General features: G+C 27.2%; 1 protein-coding gene across 2 annotated transcripts in view; it reads right to left on the bottom strand.

Annotated features, from left to right (window-relative positions):
- Positions 1–21899, bottom strand: part of LOC127289754 (protein cortex) — a 161136-nt gene that overhangs the window by 56387 nt on the left and 82850 nt on the right. The gene's annotated exons all lie outside the window — the stretch shown is intronic.

Here is a 21899-nt window from a genome sequence, read left to right as displayed (position 1 = left end):
TACCGTATTGAATAATTTTTTTTTTTTGCCTTTTTTTTTTTTTTTACTACGTGCTTGAAGTTCAGGCTTGGTTAGATACTTTCAGCAATGAAACAGGAGGATATCGGTTTTACGTTACACGTATACACACCTCTATACCTTGGACGAGGCTATTTCACAGATTGATTTCGTGGTACGAGGAGAGCTATAAGAAAACTGGTAATCTTAGCGTATCCTCAGTGTTCTATTACAAAGTGGCAGGGACATTGGCCCTTAAGCTACTTACAATCTTTAAATCCCCAGATTGGATTCTATATATATATATATATATATATATACACGAGAACACGTTTAACTTATATAGAAACAAGTGCGAACTACCTGCTTCGCGGGCTGATATCATTCAGCAGTGGGTAATAATGTCGTAACTATCTCAACAGGTGACATAACAAATTGTAGGATTTAGATTCTGCAAAGTGTCATGTAAACTCTTTATTATAATTATAAATATTTCACTGTAATTTTCCATAATTGGAAAATCATATATATTTTAAAAACAATTTTCCCTGTTGTCGCCTTTCCTTCAATTTTTTTTTGTTTCTCTAAACGTTCCCAGTGGGAAATTGACAAGACTGAATATTGGCTAAATATGGGATCAGTTATTGTTACCAATATTGGTCCAAGTATGGGACTGTAGAGACCAATGCCAAGGCTTGAATTTCAATATTGGCTCAATATTCAAAAATACAAAAAATCAAACTTCAGCCAAGATTAAAAAAAATTAATTATTAAAACTGAAATATAATACAATTTTTTTGTTATATTTATATATTATATTTTATTATATATAATAACATTATTATTTCCCTTCGGATCAACTCTCTAAATCTGAATTAGTGACTCACTTTTTGCTTATGAATTAGTAAAATTTTTACTAATTATTAGTAACTTCTACTAACAATTAGTAAAATTTAACTAATTCTAAAGCAAAAAGTGAGTCACTAATTTAAATTAGTGAATATTTTTACTAATTCAGATTTAGAGAGAAGGGTTATATATAAAATCATCCGCAATAAACGGAGAAAAAAATTTCCTACCCTCATGCTAGACATTAACAATTATCAGCTAAATAATAAGAGATATTGTAAAGAGATTCTTTTGACTTTGAAAACCATATTTATTTATCATTGAAAGTTGTATATTAAAGTTATACAAAAATTTCTTAATTCTAAGATATATATATTCAGCGCCTGTTATTTTAAGTAACTTATCTGAATGTTTCTTTATTTTACTAAAGTTTATATATTTAAAAATATTTATATATTCTTTGTTTGGGTAAAAAGGTAGAATAATTCAAATTGTAAAGATTCTGTACATATCGCGGATACTTATACCCTAACCGATTGATATTGTTTATGAGAGAGAAAAACACTGCCATCTGACGGATAGTTGGAAAATTAACGTAGCGCGAAATTCAAATTGCATGAAGGAAAAACTGTAAGTATAAACGTTTACTTGAAAATGTATTTACTTAATAATGCATACTATTGCATTAAACAAAACTTAATTAATGTTACAATGGTCACAAATAATTTTTTTTAATTTTAATTCTTTATACTTACAGTTTTTCCTTCATGCAGTTTTTGAATTTCGCGCTTCGTTAATTTTCCAACTATCTGCCAGGTGGCAGTGTTTTTCTCTCTCATAAACAACGTCAATCGGTTAGGGTATAAGTATCCGCGATATGTGCAGAATCTTTACAATATCTCTTTTATTTAGCTGATAATTGTAAAATAAATATTTATTTAATTATATTCAAGTATATTCGATTGAGTCAAATAAATTCAGTTCAATGTAGATACGTGGTTATTGTGATTTTTTCTTCTGTTTATATTTAAATAGTAATATGCAAAAATTAAAATTTTTTAGTAAAATTGTAAAAATCTCAATTTTTTCAAAATTTCCTTATTTGTCAAAAAAGAATAACCATTTTTGTAGCTTCGACATAACAACCAAAATCGAAATTGCAAGTATTAGTAGTAAAAAAAAAATTCTTTTCCTTATTTGAAAGAACTGTTGGAATTCTTTTTTTTTTACATAATTGTCGATTCTTTTTAAGTCATTTAAAATATGTATACCTTGGTATTTGTACGACGAGGGAAAAGAAATCGAATTCGAAGAATATTTCGTTTCAAAAACTACAGACAGTTTTTTTTATTGCCTTTTGCAATGGACAGGAAATTTTTTCCACTGAATTTTGTTGAAAATGAAATTTATATAAAAATTGCAAACTCTCGACATTTAGCAAATTTTCAGGAAAAAACTCTCCACATTAAAAAAAAAAAAACGATTAAGGTACTATTTTTACAGAGAGAATAGAAAAAGGGGAAAAATTATTTGAAAAATGTAAAATATTTATAATTGAACTAAGAATACAGGATCATTTTTAATGTGGATAATATCTGTTAAACGTTATTAAACAGGTGAATGCAAAGTTAACGAGTCGATTCACAATTTTTTATAGAAAAGCGTTTAGAATAGTAATAATTTTTATATAATTTAATATTTCCATTTCGCAAACAAAAATAAAACCGAGAGAAACTACCATTTTGATGTAATTCTTATCTTAATATCATGACTGTGGGCATAATTCCTTGCTGACTTGCTCAAAAAAAAAAAAAAAAAAACATTTAAAGAAAGATATGACTGCGATAAAAATTGAAATTTCGTATATATGACATATGTTTCCTTTTTGTATAATTAACTAATACGTGCGCTAATTATTATTAGCAGCGAATAGTTTAGATTTTCGGATAAGAATTGTTTTTTTTTTTTTCATTACAACTTTTCAAAGTTTGATTTGTTATAAACTCTCTATTTAATTTTTTTTTGCACAGTTTGTCATTTTAACAACATTACACAATACTTGCTTTACACCTGACTTGCAGTGCCTATTAATTAGTGAATTTAAAATATAATAACATGATTTAGAAAGATAATTATAATTTAAAAGGCATTTACGATTCGATTTTAATAACTATTTCTCGCCTATTGAAATAATTGCAAATAAATAAAGAATTTATTAATTTTTATTATTTTTCTTACAACCCCCAGGTAGAAAAATTAACATTACTAACGTTACTAATATTACTAACGTTACTAATGTTACTAACGTTAGTACCTATAAAAAAATTAAGAAAATGTTTCTAAATTGTATTTTTGCTGAAACTTGTCAAAAATCGACCACCAGGAAGTATTTAATGTTCTTACCCGCACTTTTTATAATTTTCATTTCTATTATCACTTCCACTTTTTTATTTTCATTACCGTTTCCACTTTCACTTTTTCTAATTCTCATTCGCACTTCCATTCCCACTTGCACTCTTTCTAATTCTCATTTCCACTTTCACTTTTTTATTTTCATTACCACTTCCACTTTTTCTAATTTTTATTCCCACTTCCCTGTTTCTAATTTTCATTTCCCACTTCTACTCCCATTTTTTCCACTTCTAATTTTCATTAGCTGTTACTCTTTCTAATTTCCATTTACACTACCATATCCACTTTTTTTAATTACCATGGATGGAAATTAGAAAAAGTGAAAGTGATAATGAAAATTTAAAAAATTAGGAATGGAAGTGGGAGTGAAAATATAAAAAAGTTGTAATGAAAATAAAAAAGTAAAAGATGAAATGGGAATGAAAATTGGAACAAGTGGAAGTGAAAGTGTGAATGAGAATTAGAAAAAGTGGTAGTGGCAATGAATATAAAAACCTGGAAGTGGAAATAGGAATGAGAATAAAAATTAGAAAAAGTGGAAGTGGCAATGAATATAAAAAAGTGGAAGTGGAAATGGGAATGAAAATTAGAAAAAGTGGAAGTGAAGTGGTAATGAGAATTAGAAAGAGTAGAAGTGAGAATGGAAGTGCGAATGAGAATTAGAAAAAGTATAAGTGGAAATGGGAATGAAAATTATAAAAAGTTTAAGTGGAAGTGAAAGTGGTAATGGGAAAGTAGTGGCAAAGTTTCTATGAAAATATATTTTAGAAACTCTTAATTTTTTTATAGGTACTAACGTTAGTAACATTAGTAATATCAGTAACATTAGTAACGTTAGTAACGTTAATTTTTTCACCTGGGCCATGCCAATGTTATTTTTTTATTTTTATACACAGTTTTGAAAATATTTGCATTTTTGATTGTATTTTTTTTTTAAGTAAAAAGAAGAAAATGAAGTATTTCGATATTCTCTGAGCGCCGCAGTAGTTAAAGCAATTTATGATCAGACATATTCTTCTCTTTATTGACTTAATAAATATATAGTGTTTGCAATTGCAGAGAGTTTTATATATATAGTAAATTTAGATAAATTATTTTTTTTCACGCCCCTTTTTTATTTTCTCCTTTTTACATTAATCACATTAGAATATTATTTACGAGTCTAAAAAAAATCTTTCTTTTTCCAACCTCCCAGATTGGTTTGTTAAGGATTAAAATGATGAATTTATTATCAAGAAGTCATAATTTTAAATATATAACCACGATAGCGAGGAAGTATTAATGTTATTATCTAGTTTTATGGTGGCGGATATTTTAATGTTCAACAGACATTTATCGTATATTTCAATAAGCAACAAAAAAAAAAAAAAAAAGGCAAAAGTAACGACGAGCATAGGGAAATTTCAAGGCCGTGTGTGTGTTCACACTAATCCGGCTCTAAATCAGCATCAATGGATATAGTATAAAGCCGTAGATTAAAGCTTTCCATGGAAAACGGCATTAATGCACTCGAACATAATTATCTGAAAAATACACCCGACTATAAAATAATTTACAATCAGCAGAAAGATATTTCCACATTAAGGTAACAGTGCGTAAAGCCATTCAAGACATATTCCGGTTATATTGAAGGTACGTGTGCCGCCTATGTATATATATATATATATATATACGAAATGTACCGAGAGAATATACTCGTGGAATAAATATAATGTTCAGCTTCGATCTTGAGAACGAGTCTTCTGCCATTGAAGACGGCCCTGGGGTCGAAACGAGTTCGCCAAGTTGACTTTAATCAACGACCATACACACGCACATTTTATTTATATATATATATATATAGTTGACTTTGAATCGGCAACTTATCTCGCGATCTTTCCCGATATAAAGTGCCGTGTTCGCGCGGCTAATGTGAACCTATTTACTCGTCATGCATATGACCGGTAGCCATTTCTTTACCTTTTCCACCACAGCGAACTTTTTTTTTCTTTTTTTGGTCAGGTTTGATTATCCCCATAAATTGCGACTGGCGAGAAATATATATAAGCCAAGAAGGGGTTGCTCGCCTTGGTGTATATATATATATATATATATAGTTGAAACAAGAGAGGAAATAGTGAGAGGGATAATTATGCTCTAAGGACTAATTACTATCGGGAAGATTACATCGAGAGGCATTAAAACTTCACATGCGGTATATCGGACATGCTGTGCCACCAGAAATGTACTTGCGCCATCATATATATCTCTTAGGAATGAGAAAATAAATATTATATTTTCCCTTCTAGTTGGATAAATAGTATCTTTTTTGAAATAATAATAATAATTTGTTTCTATTTTTTTTTTATTTTTATATACATAGATTAAATACCATAATATTTTCTTTGTTTTCTCAATATTTATAAATGTAGATTCCTGTATTACCGACTGATAAACGGCCATAACAGATGGCGTTGCGTTACTTTACACGATTCGACATTGTCACCTAACAAGAAATTTTATTATTCTTATCGCCGTTCTAGTTTAAATTTCAATGATAACTTTTATAAAATTGTGTTCCAAATTTCTTGCCTTTTCATAGAAAAAGACAGTGCATGCAAAGCACATGAAAATGTATCGAAATATCTCGATGGTCGAAAAAATGGAATGTAAGAAAAAAATGAACTTTGCTTTCCAGAGCATCTAAATCAAATATTCATTTTTTGCATAATTTACTTAATTTGCAATAAATATATATTTGCAAAGCATTTATTTGTTGTAAATATTTCATGAATCAGACACGAACATAACCTACATTTAGTTCAAATCACTTCATTGCGGCCGAAGACAAAATAGCGCGCGCTTTTTTTAAAATAATGAAATTTATTAAATTATAATAAAATAATTGTAATAAATTAAATTATTATGAAAATAATATTACCTTGAATAAAAAAGTGTTTTTAGTTTAAAAAAAAAAATTATTCAACAATTATTATTATTTTTAGACAAATTTTACAAATATAATATAGATTATTATTTTTCTGTTTAAAACTTTTTCTATAATTACATGCCTTTTTGCATTTTGTTAACAATATTATTATATATTTAATAAAATAATTGTAATAAATTATGAAATATAACACCGTCTGACACGATTTTTGACCCACAAAAAAATCCAAAATTTTCGGAAACTAGGACCCAAAAAAAATACCCGTGTCTGGCCATTTTGCTAGATCAAGTCTTTTATAGTTTTTAGGAGTGAAAACAACCCCTAAATGAAAAGTGACAAGATATATTTTAAAAATTATTAATGTTTTATAAAACTTGCTATCTGGGGGTTTTCGGGGTCGCCGATGTCAGATTTTCAAAATTCAAAATGGCGGATCCAATATGTCGGTCAAAATTTTAAGAAGTTATTAACTTTATATAAAATTTGTTATCGAGGGGTATTTGGGGTCGCTGATGTCGAATCAGATGTTATATTTTCAAAATTCAAAATGGCGGATATAAAATAAAAAATTAATAACTTCTTCAAATTTTGACCGACATATTGGATTCGCCATTTTGAATTTTGAAAATCTGACATCAGCGACCCCAAAAACCCCCAGATACCAAGTTTTATAAAAAATTAATAATTTTTAAAAGATATTTTGTCACTTTTCATTTAGGAGTTGTTTTCACCCTCAAAAAATCACAAACGACTTGATTTAGCAAAACGACCAGACACGGGTAATTTTTTTTTTTATAGTTTCAAAAAATGTTGGATTTTTTTGTGGGTCAAAAAAAAATTGAATTTTGTTTGACGGTGTAGATTGAAAATTAAATTGAATGAACAAAGAATAGTACTAACTAAACATTAGAATTAAAAAATTTTGTTTTGTCGCTACAATAAATTATTTGTATTATTGTAGTAACAAATTTTCCTTAGTAATATCAACAATATATTCGTTGGTATAACAATAAAAATTTGTATTTTTTTATTTTATGACCTATTTTTGCTATCAGTAGTAAAATACAGTTGCAGTAAGTTAAAATATTTACGAATTTTTTTGTATTAGTAGTAAAAACCTACTTCGATCAGACCCTTTTATTTTTTTAATATATCTGTATAAAACCGTAAAAAAATTTTTACCTCAAAGTACGTAAAATCTAAGGAAAGAAATTTTACTAAAAACTACATTTTTTATAATCAGAAATGAAAATTAATTAAAAAATCAATGTTTTTTTTAGTTTTTTTGGACTTGATATGAAAATTGTTTAGAATTATCGTATATATTGGAAAGGTGAATAATTTATATGTTTCAATAGGGATTAAGGGAGAGAGAGAGAGAGAGTAAAATAAACAAATTGCATCTATTTCCGAATTGGCAGGTCTCGATATATATAACTTCTTTTGATCGAATCAACTTCTTTTGATCGAGACGTATAGTGTAATCTATGATCGATCTGCTCTTACAGAGAACTGAAGAGAAAATGAGTTGAGAATTTCTCTGAAATCGTCGGTCGATATTATATGCACGAGATGTATATAGATATGTATCTCTAGCCAAGCAATACCGTTAGTGACAAGTTGAATATAGTTTTCTGATTATTGTTTGTTGCTCGTACAAAAATACCAGATATTTACATTAGAATTTAAAAATTTTTTCTTATTCCAAACTATATAATATATATTTATACATTATTTAACACTATATTTTTAATTTTGATAATTGAATTTTTATTATTCTTATATAGTAACCGTTGCTATGGAAAAAAAACGGTTGCTATGGTAACTGTTACCATACGAGTGTACGACGAATAGACGGACAGAGTTTGATAAAATTTTGCAAAAGTAAAATTTTTCTCTTTTACAGTAAAAATAAAAAATTAAATAAAATATCATGTTTTAAATTTTAAATAATTATAATTATTGTTTAGGGTGATTCGAAGTAAGTAGCTCTTTTTTAATTCAGCGACAGATTTAGATAGAATCGGGGGAATAATGCGAGCATAAGAGATGCAAAGACATTTTATATATCGACAAACGAGGGACAGTGTGACAAATTGTATCCGCATTGTTGTATCGTAATTACATTAAGGTACGATAACACATGGTGATATCGAGAGGCCAAGAATATTTATTGAGGATGCGGAGGACGTGTATCAGATGGTATGCGTGTGCGTCTATATAACAATTAGTAATTACACGGCGAGAGAATTCGAATTTATATACGTGGGCGAATGAAGACACCAACAATTCTTATATTTTATAAAGAGGAAATATTAATTCAAAACTTTAAAGATAAAAAAATTATAAATCTAATTTTTTTTTTCATTGATCATAATTATATTTTTATCTTAAAATAATAAATACACAGAAAATTATAAGATATTAAAATAATCTGCAACGCTTATTATTTTAATACAATTTTCCTTATTTTAATCCATTTTGATATATTAAAATAAGCAACATTGGATTAAAATAATAAGCATTGCAGCTTATTTTTAATGCCTTTTAATTTTCTTATATATTGTTACAACTTTGTAAAATAAGATTTAATTTCAAAACATTTTCAATCTTACATTGTAGTAGTGAGTAAAACATAAAATTTGTTCAATTAATTTAGTTTTGTTTCAATTTTTTTTTTCCTTCTTACATTGTATAAACGAAATTAAAGCAAGCATCTAAGATAACTATCAGTATCCCACACAAATTACAAATAAAACACACATATATATATAGGCTTATGTAAGTAACTGCTTTTCTTAATGAGAATAATAGTTTACTTCAAATTACTTAATGAACGCCCATTATAAGCTTCTATTTCGATGGAATTCAGTAAAGATGAAAATTGCGAAAATCTCTCATACAATTTTAAAGTAAATGTTATACTTTCTCTTATCACACATATGAATCGAATTAAATGGAGAGACATTAGAAGAGAAAAAAAAAGATAAATAAATTCCATAATCAATAGTTTTGCAAGAAACATGTGCATATTTAATCACATTAAAGTTATATATATATATATACAGAAATATATGAACCTATTAAAGAGAAAAAAATAAATAAATACAGAAACACAAGTGTGTGTGTGTGTGTTCTCTTTTGGCGAGATATTGAAAGCTATAATTGATTAATTATCTTCTCGATAACTTGCGAAAGTAATCGTTAATAAATCTATCGATTGTTCGCCAATCATGTGAAATCGCACGACTGTGAAATGGAGGGGAAAAAAGAGACAGAGAAGAAATATAAGAGGTGTGACGATTGGCAGCAGGCAAAGTTAAAAGCAATAAATTTCACATACTTTCGCGAATTTTGCCCTCTGGGATTGTATATTTATATATATAGTTCCTTATATTACCTTCATTTTTATTTTCCTCTCTTCTCTTTGATCCATCGAACCGACCGTGAAGTTTCTAAACGACTTTTATTGAGTATTTGCTTGCAATATTTTATCGATCGTTAACCGCGACATTGCAATGTCTATCCTCGTTAACCGTGGGGCAAAAATTTTTTTTTTTTTTTTTACTTTTTAAAACGCATAAACAAGAATAGTTGTGTTCACGCTTCCTGTTTTACAAGGATCAGAGGACAACAGACGAGAATTTTTAATCACATCTCATTTCCATTTGTATATATATATAAACTTGTCTAATTTTTTTTCTTATTTTTTTTTTTGCCTCCTTAAAATCTAATTCTCTTTATTGCCAAAAGCAGGTTTTTTTTTGTAAAGAAAGTATTTACAAGAATTTCCTGTCTGACTAAAACTAATTTTTACTACTTAATAATAAAAAAAGTTTCATCTCTAAAACTGTGTTTAAAACAAAAAATACCAAGAATTGAACATTTTTGTCTGACTATAATTACCTTGTACTACTGATATCTTTTTAAAGTAGATTAGATTTATTTTCATCATTGTACACTTTCTCAGTTTTACAAATATAATTTTCTCCATCAATTTATAAATTTTTTTCTTTTTTAAATAATAAAATTATAGGATTTGTAAAATATTGTCCGACTATAATGTACGTTTACTACTTATAAATTACAAATATTTCGAAACAATTTTAAAATCCGAAACTGACTTTTAATAATTAGAGTAAAAATCCGTCTGACTAAAATTTTCTTTTTTCTACACTCAGAAAAAAGGTTTGAGCTGACAACCAAATATTTCATTCAATATATGTGCAACTAAAATTTTTTGGTTGACACAACTAAACTTTAGTTGACAACAACCAAAGTTTGTTTCAGACGACTAAATAAGAAAATGAAATAGAATTTGGTAGTCTCAACCAAACTTTGGTTAATGTCAACTAAAGTTTAGTTGTGTCAACCAAAAAATTTTAGTTGCACATATATTAAATGAAATATTTGGTTGTCAGCTCAAACCTTTTTTCTCAGTGTACACTCAGAAAAAAGATATGTTTGAACCAAATGTACCATTTTTTTTATATTTACCCAATTTTTTGGTTAGTTCAAAACAAAATTTGTTTAATTCAAATAAATATTTATTTGATCTAAATGTTTATTTTAATAAATTTTTTGAACAAAGAAAAAAATTTGATTGAGCTAAATAAACGTTTGGTTTATGCAACCAAATGTTTGGTTAACTGTATATCAATACATTTATTTTGTTGATTTAACCAAAATTTGGTTGCTTCAAACGAATTTTTTTCTGAGTGTACTGATATGAAAATTACAAAAAATTAGAAACCGTTACCTGTTACTGTCTTCTACTACTAAATACTAAATTTCAAAAAAAATTAAGTCGTAACTAAAATTTGGGGGTATTTTTATAGCTAATAAAAAAATCCCGAAAATTTCCGTTATTATTGAAACCTCTTGTACCTTTCCAACATAATTAAAATAAATTTCCACAATAAAGATAAAAACTAAACTTATTATCAATAAACTTAATTAATTTTGACATTTGTCCATTTCTGAATAGAGGAAAAATATCTTAATTTCATATATATATATAATTGAAAAACAGGTTAGTTTTAAGAATGAGAATCGATAAATTATCATTTAATTCAATTTTATTGCAAATTATAACGATAAGAATGATAATTAAAGAACGATAAAAATTGGCATCAGCGAGAATTTCAAGTAACAACTAATTAAGCGCGCATTTGACATTGATTTACTTTAGTGTATGTGGCACTTTGATTGTAACTCTGGTATATAGTAATGTATGGGATAAATATTTTTTTTTTTCTGATTATACATTACTAAGTTTGTATAGTATACGCGACAAGGATATGGGCGCAAGATCAATTAGCAATTAAGAATCAAAGGTGACATGATCGTTAGTCTATCTTCAGTGAGCAAAGTTGCTTGTTTGCTAATGGGCGTCACTCGCCATTGATTGTTGAATGCCTGACGATCGAGAATCTCTGATCGCCTCTTAATAGTAAAATAGACCTAAATAACGATATGGAAAATAAATTGAAATATATTTTCACTTATATAGGAAAAAAAAAAAAATATTCAGCAATCATTTTTTTTTCTCAATTTTTATTAAGCCAAATTTTCAAATGGATTTAAAAATAATTAAAATATAATATAGAAAAATGAATGAATATGTAATTAATTTACAGTGTTTATAATTTAATAAACACTGTAAAGCAATTTGAGATTACATGTACGTTGCTTTATCTTTATATTTATTGTATAAAGTTTTACTTTCGGGATCGTAATTTGCGATGGTGCCCCCATAACGACACACACGCGGCCATGTTACAGTCATTGATGTTACTGTCTCATATATTGTCGCCTATCTGACTGAAAGTAACAAGTCTATGGCCGTCTCTGAGGTATCATAATGGTTAAATACCATGCGAACACAACTGTTATACCATGCGAGAAACTTCACCTTTTAAATGATACTCTTATATAAAGCTTAATTGTATTGAAGACGATGTTTCCTCCATCTCATCTCATGTTTTGCGTCGTCAATTTTTCTTTTCTTTTTTTTTTTTTTTTTCTTTTACGACTCAACTCATCTCTTATCGTTTTATTTTCTTTGTCGATTGTAACACCTCTTTTATTTCTAAATGACTTTACGCAACTGATAATACGATATATCGTCATTTTTTTTTTTTCTTTAAATTTTTAACATGTTTTCTGATAAACAATGTTTTAAATTTAGTTTGTTTTTTTTTTTTTTGAAAAATTAATTGTATTTTTTTAAATTAGTATTTCAAGTATTTTGACTATTTTGAAAATAGTTGATAATGCAAACTAATACTATTATTACTATTAACTAATTACTATTAACTAATTACTAACTATTAATTACTAACTATTAATTACTAACTACTAATTACTACTACTACTAATAGTACTACTACTACTATTACATACAACTATTTTACTATTTACTATTACAATACTAACTACTAATACTATTAAATAACTATTAACTACTAAGTAACTACTAAATATACTATTCCTACTAACTACAACTACTATATATGCTACTAATATAAAACTAACTTCTACTACTACTACTACTAACTACTAGTATTATTAAATAATGACTATTACTACTAACCACAACTACTATATATTCTACTAATAAAAAACTAACTTCTACTTCTACTACTACTATTACTACTACTACTACAACTACTAAATAAATACTAAATATGATTACTAAGTAACTACTAAATACTATTATTACCAACTAATTTCTACCTAAATAGTTTATTTATTTAGTAATGTAATATAATATTAACTACTGCTATTACCACAACTACTAAGTAACTACTAACTACTAGTATTGCTAAATAATTACTATTCCTACTAACTACAACTACAATATGTTCTACAAAAAAAAATAACTTCTACTACTACTACTACTAAATAAATACTAAATATGATTACTAACTACTACTACTACTAACTACTAAGTAACTACAAAATACTAGTATTACCAACTAATTTCTACCTAAATAGTTTATTTATTTAGTAATATAATATAATATTAACTACTACTACTGCCACAACTACTAAGTAACTACTAACTACTAGTATTACTAAATAATTACTATTACTACTAACTACAACTACTATATATTTTACTAATAAAAAACTAACTATTACTACTATTAAATAACTAATAAATATTACTATTACCAAGTAACTACTATTACTACTAACTACTACTACAACTGGTACTATTCCTACTACTATAAGTAACTACTAACTACTATTATTACTAAATACTAGCTAAAACTAGTTTATTATTTACTAATGTAATATAATACTAACGACAACTACTTCAACTAAGTAACTATTAATTATTATTATTACTAATTGCTAACTACTATTATTATTAACTAATTATTAGCTATAACTAGTTTATTATTTACTAATATAATACTAACTACAAGTACTTTACTATCTACTAATTTACTATTTAACTACAAATACTACTATTACTAGTATTACTACTATGACTACTATGACTACTATGACTACTATGACTACTATTACTACTATTACTACTACTTTACTACTATTATTACTATTTTACTACTATTACTACTATTTTACTACTATTACTACTATTACGACTATTACTACTATTACTACTATTACTACTATTACTACTATGACTACTATGACTACCATTACTACTACTTTACTACTATTACTACTATTTTACAACTATTACTACTATTACTACTACTATTACTACTACTTTACTACTACTTTACTACTACTTGACAATCTATGAATTTTAGTTATTCGTTGCTTGATTTTCTAATAACAAATTTCTGATTAATGATGTAAGTTATGATTGACGATCGATTAAATTATAGTAATGACTTTAATAACGTATATCAATGAAAATGAATGATTGTTTTAATTAATACAAAATTTAAATTTATGATTGCTTTGATTAATATCAATTTCAATGAATGATAGTTTTATTTATTGGCAATTTTATTTCATCGCAGTCACGAAAATTGATAACTGTAGCCAAAAAATATTTTTTTTCAACTTTATAAGTTTTCTTCTTTGTCTATTTCTTTTTGTTTAACTTGCAGAGTTTATATATATATATATATATATATATATATATATATATATAGAATAAAAGAGCTATCGATTCATCTTGAAGATAGGTATCGTATAGACAGTAGTCAGGCCGCGGAAAAGTGGCCTCTCTTGCACTGTAAATGCGCAATGGCTACCAGAGGGACAGATGAAGTTGTTTCGCGACGACCGTGTTCGATGCCGTCGTATAACCGCGTGTAACGATGCAACAGAACATGCGCATGCGTAAATCCTATATGCGCGACGAGCCGTTAATGTCCGCCACACGAGGATTTATGAAATTCCACAGTATCGCATATAATGAACTCGTATATATATATATATATTTATATACACGTATATATAAATATAAATAAATACATCCAACTTCAATACTCCACGAAGGAAATAATGAAACATACCTTTCCTTTTACAGATGAGATAAAAAAAATACACTTCCTTTATGATGAAGTAAAAAAATTTTTTCAATACTATAATTTAATTCTAAAAATTTATATTAATATTTTTCTTATTCTCGGTGTAGAAATTTCCCTACCAGGGCTCTAGTAGGGAATGAAACGCCATATCTAATCAGGGCCAAATCAGGGCAACAAAAAATTGTCGATTTGTCTAATCAGGTAATGGTATAACAATACAAAAAGAAAGAAATGAAAATTTTCTTGTAGCGACCAAACAAAATTACTTAGTTTTGAGATTTAGTAAAGACAACAAATTTTTTCTAACTTTTGTTTTGAGATTTATCCATTTTTTTAAAATAATTTTTTGATTGTGTGTTTACTTTTTTTATTTTTATGTAGAAAAAATTATTTTCAAATGGAAAATTTTTCTTTTTCTTTTAAAGATTTTTAATTTGAAAATTAAAAAAAAATCGTGATTCTGATCGGTATTTATATATATAGTACCTTTTAAATTTGTTATTCGTGCTTGCATGCATGCTACAAACGGCTAATCCGCTGTCATTTTCGACGAGCTGCTATCGCGTGAAATGACAGCGTACAAAGTACTGGATGGACAAGTGAGATCGAGCTGAATTTATTACTCGGAATATCCAAGCTACCCAGAATGGTTGTCTGGATTGCATATATATATATATATATATATATATATATATATATATGTATATACAGGGCCACGCCGCGATGAATCGCGTATGAAAGGTCCACGAGAAGAGTTCGCCAGAGAGAGCTTAAAAGCAAATTCGATCTCCACGCGACAACATCGACCGTCACGCGTCAAGTCGAATAAAAGATGAAGCGATTTCACGCTTCAATTTCGTTTTATTATATCCCCTCTTTCTTTCTTTCTTTCTTTCTTTCTCTCTCTCTCTCTCCACGATTCTTTAAAACAGGTATTTACCAAGGTCAGGGTTAATAACCGACATTTCTTATATCATCGTGATTTTTATTCTTCTAATTTTCTCGAAAGAAAATTTTCATTTAAAAAAAAAAATGCTTTTTTAGAATTTTTTCCCCCCTACACTGAAAAAAAATTCTAGTTAGAATAACCAGAATTCTAGTTAGAATAACCAGAATTCTAGTTCGAATAACCAGAATTCTAGTTCGAATAACCAGAATTCTAGTTAGAATAACCAGAATTCTAGTTCGAATAACCAGAATTCTAGTTAGAATAACCAGAATTCTAGTTAGAATAACCAGAATTCTAGTTCGAATAACCAGAATTCTAGTTAGAATAACCAGAATTCTAGTTAGAATAACCAGAATTCTAGTTAGAATAACCAGAATTCTAGTTAGAATAACCAGAATTTAGAATAACCAGAATTCTAGTTAGAATAACCAGAATTTAGAATAACCAGAATTCTAGTTAGAATAACCAGAATTCCAGTTAGAATAACCAGAATTCTAGTTAGAATAACCAGAATTTAGAATAACCAGAATTCTAGTTAGAATAACCAGAATTCCAGTTAGAATAACCAGAATTCTAGTTAGAATAACCAGAATTTAGAATAACCAGAATTCTAGTTAGAATAACCAGAATTCTAGTTAAAATAACCAGAATTCTAGTTAGAATAACCAGAATTCTAGTTAGAATAACCAGAATTCTAGTTAGAATAACCAGAATTTAGAATAACCAGAATTCTAGTTAGAATAACCAGAATTTAGAATAACCAGAATTCTAGTTAGAATAACCAGAATTCTAGTTAGAATAACCAGAATTCTAGTTAGAATAACCAGAATTCTGGTTAGGGTATATTTAACATTTTGATTCTGGTTATTTTAACGAGAATTCTAGTTAATTCAACTAGAATTCTGGTTAACATAACTAGAAAGTAATGTTAAATATAGCCTAACTAGAATTTTTTTTTCAGTGTAGGAAATAAATGAAACATGTTATTTGCAGTTAAAATTTTTTTTAAATTATTTATATAATGAAGGGCTTTTCTGCGTGTGGAGAAAGAAGGAAGGAATATACTCTTTTCTCTATGTATATATATATATATATATATATAAATAGACGATTAATTTTCAATACCGGTTTCTCTTAATGAAATGCGCCTTATTCGCGATCAAAGCTGCTGCCCTATGTGGATTTCTTGTATAAAAACATTTTTTTTTTTTCTATAATACAATTTCATGAATATACTTGAAACTTGGAAGGAATATTAATGATATACACATATACATGGGGATTAAAAAATTACATCCCTTGTGAAAATAATGTTGTGCATTATTTGAGAGGATCACGTTTTGCCTAACGATCTATATAATGTTTTAACGACATACTTTTCTGTTTTAATTCTTTCAAGGTCGTCCACTTGGAAAGATTCCCCGGAAAGTGCCCCTTTGGAGGTTCTATATCAGAATTCCGCCGGAACTTTCAACGTAATTCCGTCGGAATTCCATCGGGAGTTCCTAAGAGTTTCCGATGGGATTCCGACGGAATTAGGACCCTAAAAATTTGGAAAAAAATTAATCGGAATTCCGACGAAATTAGGACTCTAAAAATTTTGAAAAATTAATCGGAATTGCGTCAGAATTCTGTTGGAACTCCGTCGGAATCCCATCGGAAATTCTTAGGAACTCCTATGGAATTCCGACGGAGTTCCGACAGAATTCTAACGCAATTCCGATAAATTTTTTCAAAATTTTTAGAGTCCTAATTCCGTCGGAATTCCGATTAATTTTTTTCCAAATTTTTAGAGTCCTAATTCCGTTGGAACTCCGTCGGAATCCCATCGGAAATTCTTTGGAACTCCGATGGAATTCCGATGGAATTACGTTGGAAGTTCCGGCAGAATTCTGATAGAACCTCCAGGGGGCACTTTCCGGGGAATCTTTCCAAGTGGGTCGCGTATATATATATATATTTTTTTTTTTTTTGAAGGTGATTACAATGCAGATAAAGTTGAGCACCTCCTATATGTTGATCTAATTCCTCTTTCGAGATTATAAGATTGACAATTCTGATAATGTTCTTCTTTTTTGTATTTTATTTTTTTCAATGATGCAAATTATGTATAGCGTAGGAAAAAAGAAAAAAAAATTATAAAAAAAATGAAACATTGCTTATATTCTTTGTTTTAAAAATTTGGTCTATTATATAAACATTTAACACGGAACTTTGCTTGTTTGAATTTAAAACCAATTTCAGCTGGAATGCTCAATCTTGTTGATGAGAAGAATCGGTTAATAGATAAGGTCTTGAGAAATGATGTTTTGCATGAAGTGAAATTTTTTTTTTTTTTTTTTTTTTCTACCACTGCCCTTGATGAGAGGTTGATGAATGTGCTCTATTAGTTTTGCTGAAGTAATTAATTGTTTCAAATTTTAGTTTAATGCAGTACATATATATACCTGATTTATGTGCGTTGAACATTTTTGTGAAATTTATTATTTTTAAAATACATACACATAATTAGAAGAATTTTTCATGGAATTAATAATTTAGTGGGAATAATTGCATTTAGCATTACAAAAAATTATAACAGTCCGATTGCAACTTACCTCTAACTACGAGTGATAAATTTTTTAAACATTTACATATCTTTTACTACGGATTGAAAAAATAATAGAAAAAAAAGGAAAAAGTTTGTAACTATCTTTTTCTACTATAATACAAAAAATTCCCATAAAACGTGACAGTCTGACTAAAATTTCCTTTTACTACTAATAGCAAAACTATAAAGAAATTCCGATTAATTTCTGTCTCATTATATCAAGTTTTCACTACTGATACAAAAATTTTTAAAAATTCGAAACACTTCTGTCGCTGTAAAATTGTAAACAATGAAAAAGTAATTTAACAATTAAATAATTAAATAATGAAACAGTAAGAATTTAAAATTTTGTCTGGCTATAATAGACCTTTACTACTAACATCAAATTTATAAAAATTTCGAAATAATTTCAACGTCTGACTAAAACTGACTTTTACTACTAATAGTAAATAAGAATTTTTTTTAAAATCACACTGTCTGACTAAAATTTACTTTTACTACTAACAAAAATACAAGGAAAAAATATATAAATCCAACTCTAAATCGAATTTGTGACTTTTATAGCTTCTCGGTTAGAGCGTTGAAAGAAAAAAGAGAAAGAGAAAGAGAGAGAGAGAGAGAGAGAGAAAAAAAAAAAAGAAGCGAGACAAAGAGAGTTGAATAATCTATACTTGAAGTTCCAAAAGTATTACGCAACGAAAGGCTCGTTTTTCAAGTTTTAAAAAAAGACCCTTTCAATGCGGGTTCAAGAATCAAGTAGAGGTGACTTCAAGATCCAAACCCTTTTATCCCATAGAGTCGTAACACATAAAACAAGAGGCACACTGACTTTTACGATGACTCGTTGTTTGTTCGCAAAAATTATCGCGCCATTCTTGGTTAGTCGCCTTTAATTGGTTACTAACTTTTTAGTTAGTAATTTTTTTCAATAAACATACACTCAAAAAAAAAGTTTCCTTGTATTTTTAATTTTATAATTTAAAAATTTTTTGTAATTCTACTTTAAAATTTTTAATTAAAAAAAAAAACAAGCGATCGTAATCGGGCGCTCACTTATCGTATTTATATCAGAATGCAACGTTATATAAACCAATTACAGATTTTTTTTTTTTTTTTTCCTATAAGTAATTCCGTTGTAAATACTTTTTATGTGGCTTTATTTTGATTTACTTATCTGATTAAAAAGTTTTAAACGACTTGTAATGCACAGGATGATCTACAATAATGATAGTAAACTCTCTTGTAGACCTAAAATTAAAATATCGTTATATATGTGAACTGACAGTTTTTCAAACGGTGGCTGATTGAATATTATACCACCATGTTTGAAGGGATGAGGAGGGGGATACAGAAAAGGTTGTAAAACTGACTTGTAAATTACACGTTCGTTGAGTATGTTTAAAAATATCTATATAGAAGACAGTTGAATATTTACGGACCTAACACACACAAAGAAATATATATAAAACAATAGAAAGAGAGAGAGAATAAATTTATAATAAAAATTTAATAGAAAAAAAATTTAATAATAAAAATTTAATAGAAAAAAATTTTAATAATAAATATGGTTATTACAAAATATATTTTAAAAAAATGTCGAAATATTATCAGCATACAAATTATATAACTTAGAAACAAATTTGTAAGCTATAAAAATTTATATCCTGAACTCTTTCTTATGAATATTTCACACTCCAAGACTCGAGTTTTCAATTAATAAACGATAATCATAAATGTGCGAGGAACTCATAAACAATATTTACGGGGGATTGTTTCAACCCACGTGAAATCTTTCAGGAACAACAAGTTTACTATATTGCATATGTATATATATATATATATATATATATGATGGTACTTGTAGTTCACGGCTTTAATTTATCACCTTTGTGAAATTTTCTCTTTTTAACATCTTCTCGTCACTCTACTTCAAAATACACGACAAAATAAGATTTTATTTATTTTTCATGAAATATGAAGTTTTTCTTTTTTTAAATATATAGAAATTAAATTTCCATTTTTATTCCTTTATAAAAACTAATGAATAAAATTAATAATAATAAATCAAAAAACAAGTAAAACAATAAGTTAAAAAAATAATAAAAAAAAAAAAAATAAAAAAAATTAGTAATTATACAAAAATAAATGAAAATAAAATATTAAAGGGTCAAATCATTATAAAATAAAATTTATTAGTTAGATTTTTCATTTAAAAGAATTTCGTAATATAAAATATGTTTTTAGCCTAATTTTCATTTTTCCAAATAGAAATTAATAGAATTTCTTTTTAAACGAATTTTTATATAACCAAATTTTTAGAGTATCAAATTTTTATTTAATAAAATTTTTAATTTACAGAATTTCTAATATACAGCATTTTTCTTATTTAAAAAATTTCTAATTTACGGAATTTTTCTTTACCTCATGAATTTTCTTTTTTTTTAAATTCTAATTCAACAGAATTTTAAGTGATTTTTATTTTTAAATTAAAGAATTTTCAATTCATCAAATCTTTCTTTTGTCAGAATTTTTATTTTCGCCAGTTGTTATTTGATAGAATTTTTAAAACGCCAAATTTTCATTTGATCCAAAATTTGTAAATGTTCGAACAAATAAACTAAAAGATTTCGGTGGACAATTTAAAATTTGATCAATCGCAAATTTCTTAATTATTTTTGATTTGATAAATGTTTTCAAATTGCGCCAAAATTTTTCGGTCATTTGCAATTTTTGTCAAATAAAAATTCGACGTTTTTAAGAATTCTATCAAATAAGAATTTGAACAAAAGAATATTTATTAGTGAATTAAAAATTCTAATTTGGTTAAATTAGTTAAATAATCCATTAGTTGAAAAGGAATTTTGTAAATTAGAAATTTTGTAATACAAAAAAATATATATTGATTATTATTCGTTTATATATCATTACTATATTATGAAAAGATATCGCCGCCGCCGCTGATTCAAGAATGAACGCTAGGCGAGAACTTCGACGCTACGCGGGAGCTCACAGTACTTGCCTACTGTTCAACTCGCGAAGCATTAAAACTCGCGTACCGTTCAGAATTTGTCTCGAAAATTTCAGATATTGTACTATCTATATCAAAAACATAAGTTAAAAATTAACATTACAGAAAATTATAAGATATTAAAATAAGCTGCAACGCTTATTATTTTAATCCAATTTTGCTTATTTTAATACCAAAATGGATTAAAATAAGCAAAATTAGATTAAAATAATAAGCGTTGCAGCTGATTTTAATGCCTTTTAATTTTCTGTGATAACATTAATACTCAAGGTCAAACGATAGAATCATAGATTAAAACGAACATAATTTCAAAAATCAAGGACGTATATGTTAAAAACCAAAGTTTTTGATGGAGTAGAGACGGACATAACCTCAAAATTATTATCAGAGGTCAAGATATGACCCTCCCTTTAAAGTTTTAAAGGTCATAGGTCAAAGGAGAACATAACCTTAAATTTACATTGAAGGTCATAGGCGTTTAGGCGAACATAACCTCAAAATTTCGTCATAGTTATAGAAAAAATCTGACATTACCCCAAAGTTGGTGTCATAGGTTAGAAGGACGTCATCCGTGGTGCATCTTAGAAACAAATTCTTTAAAATGAAATAATAAATTTTATTTA

Source organism: Leptopilina boulardi, unplaced genomic scaffold (assembly GCF_019393585.1).
Source record: "Leptopilina boulardi isolate dan_hultmark-lab unplaced genomic scaffold, ZJU_Lbou_2.1 LbouV2_51, whole genome shotgun sequence".
Lineage (NCBI taxonomy): Eukaryota > Metazoa > Arthropoda > Insecta > Hymenoptera > Figitidae > Leptopilina > Leptopilina boulardi.
This window is presented reverse-complemented; position numbering and strand designations above follow the sequence as displayed.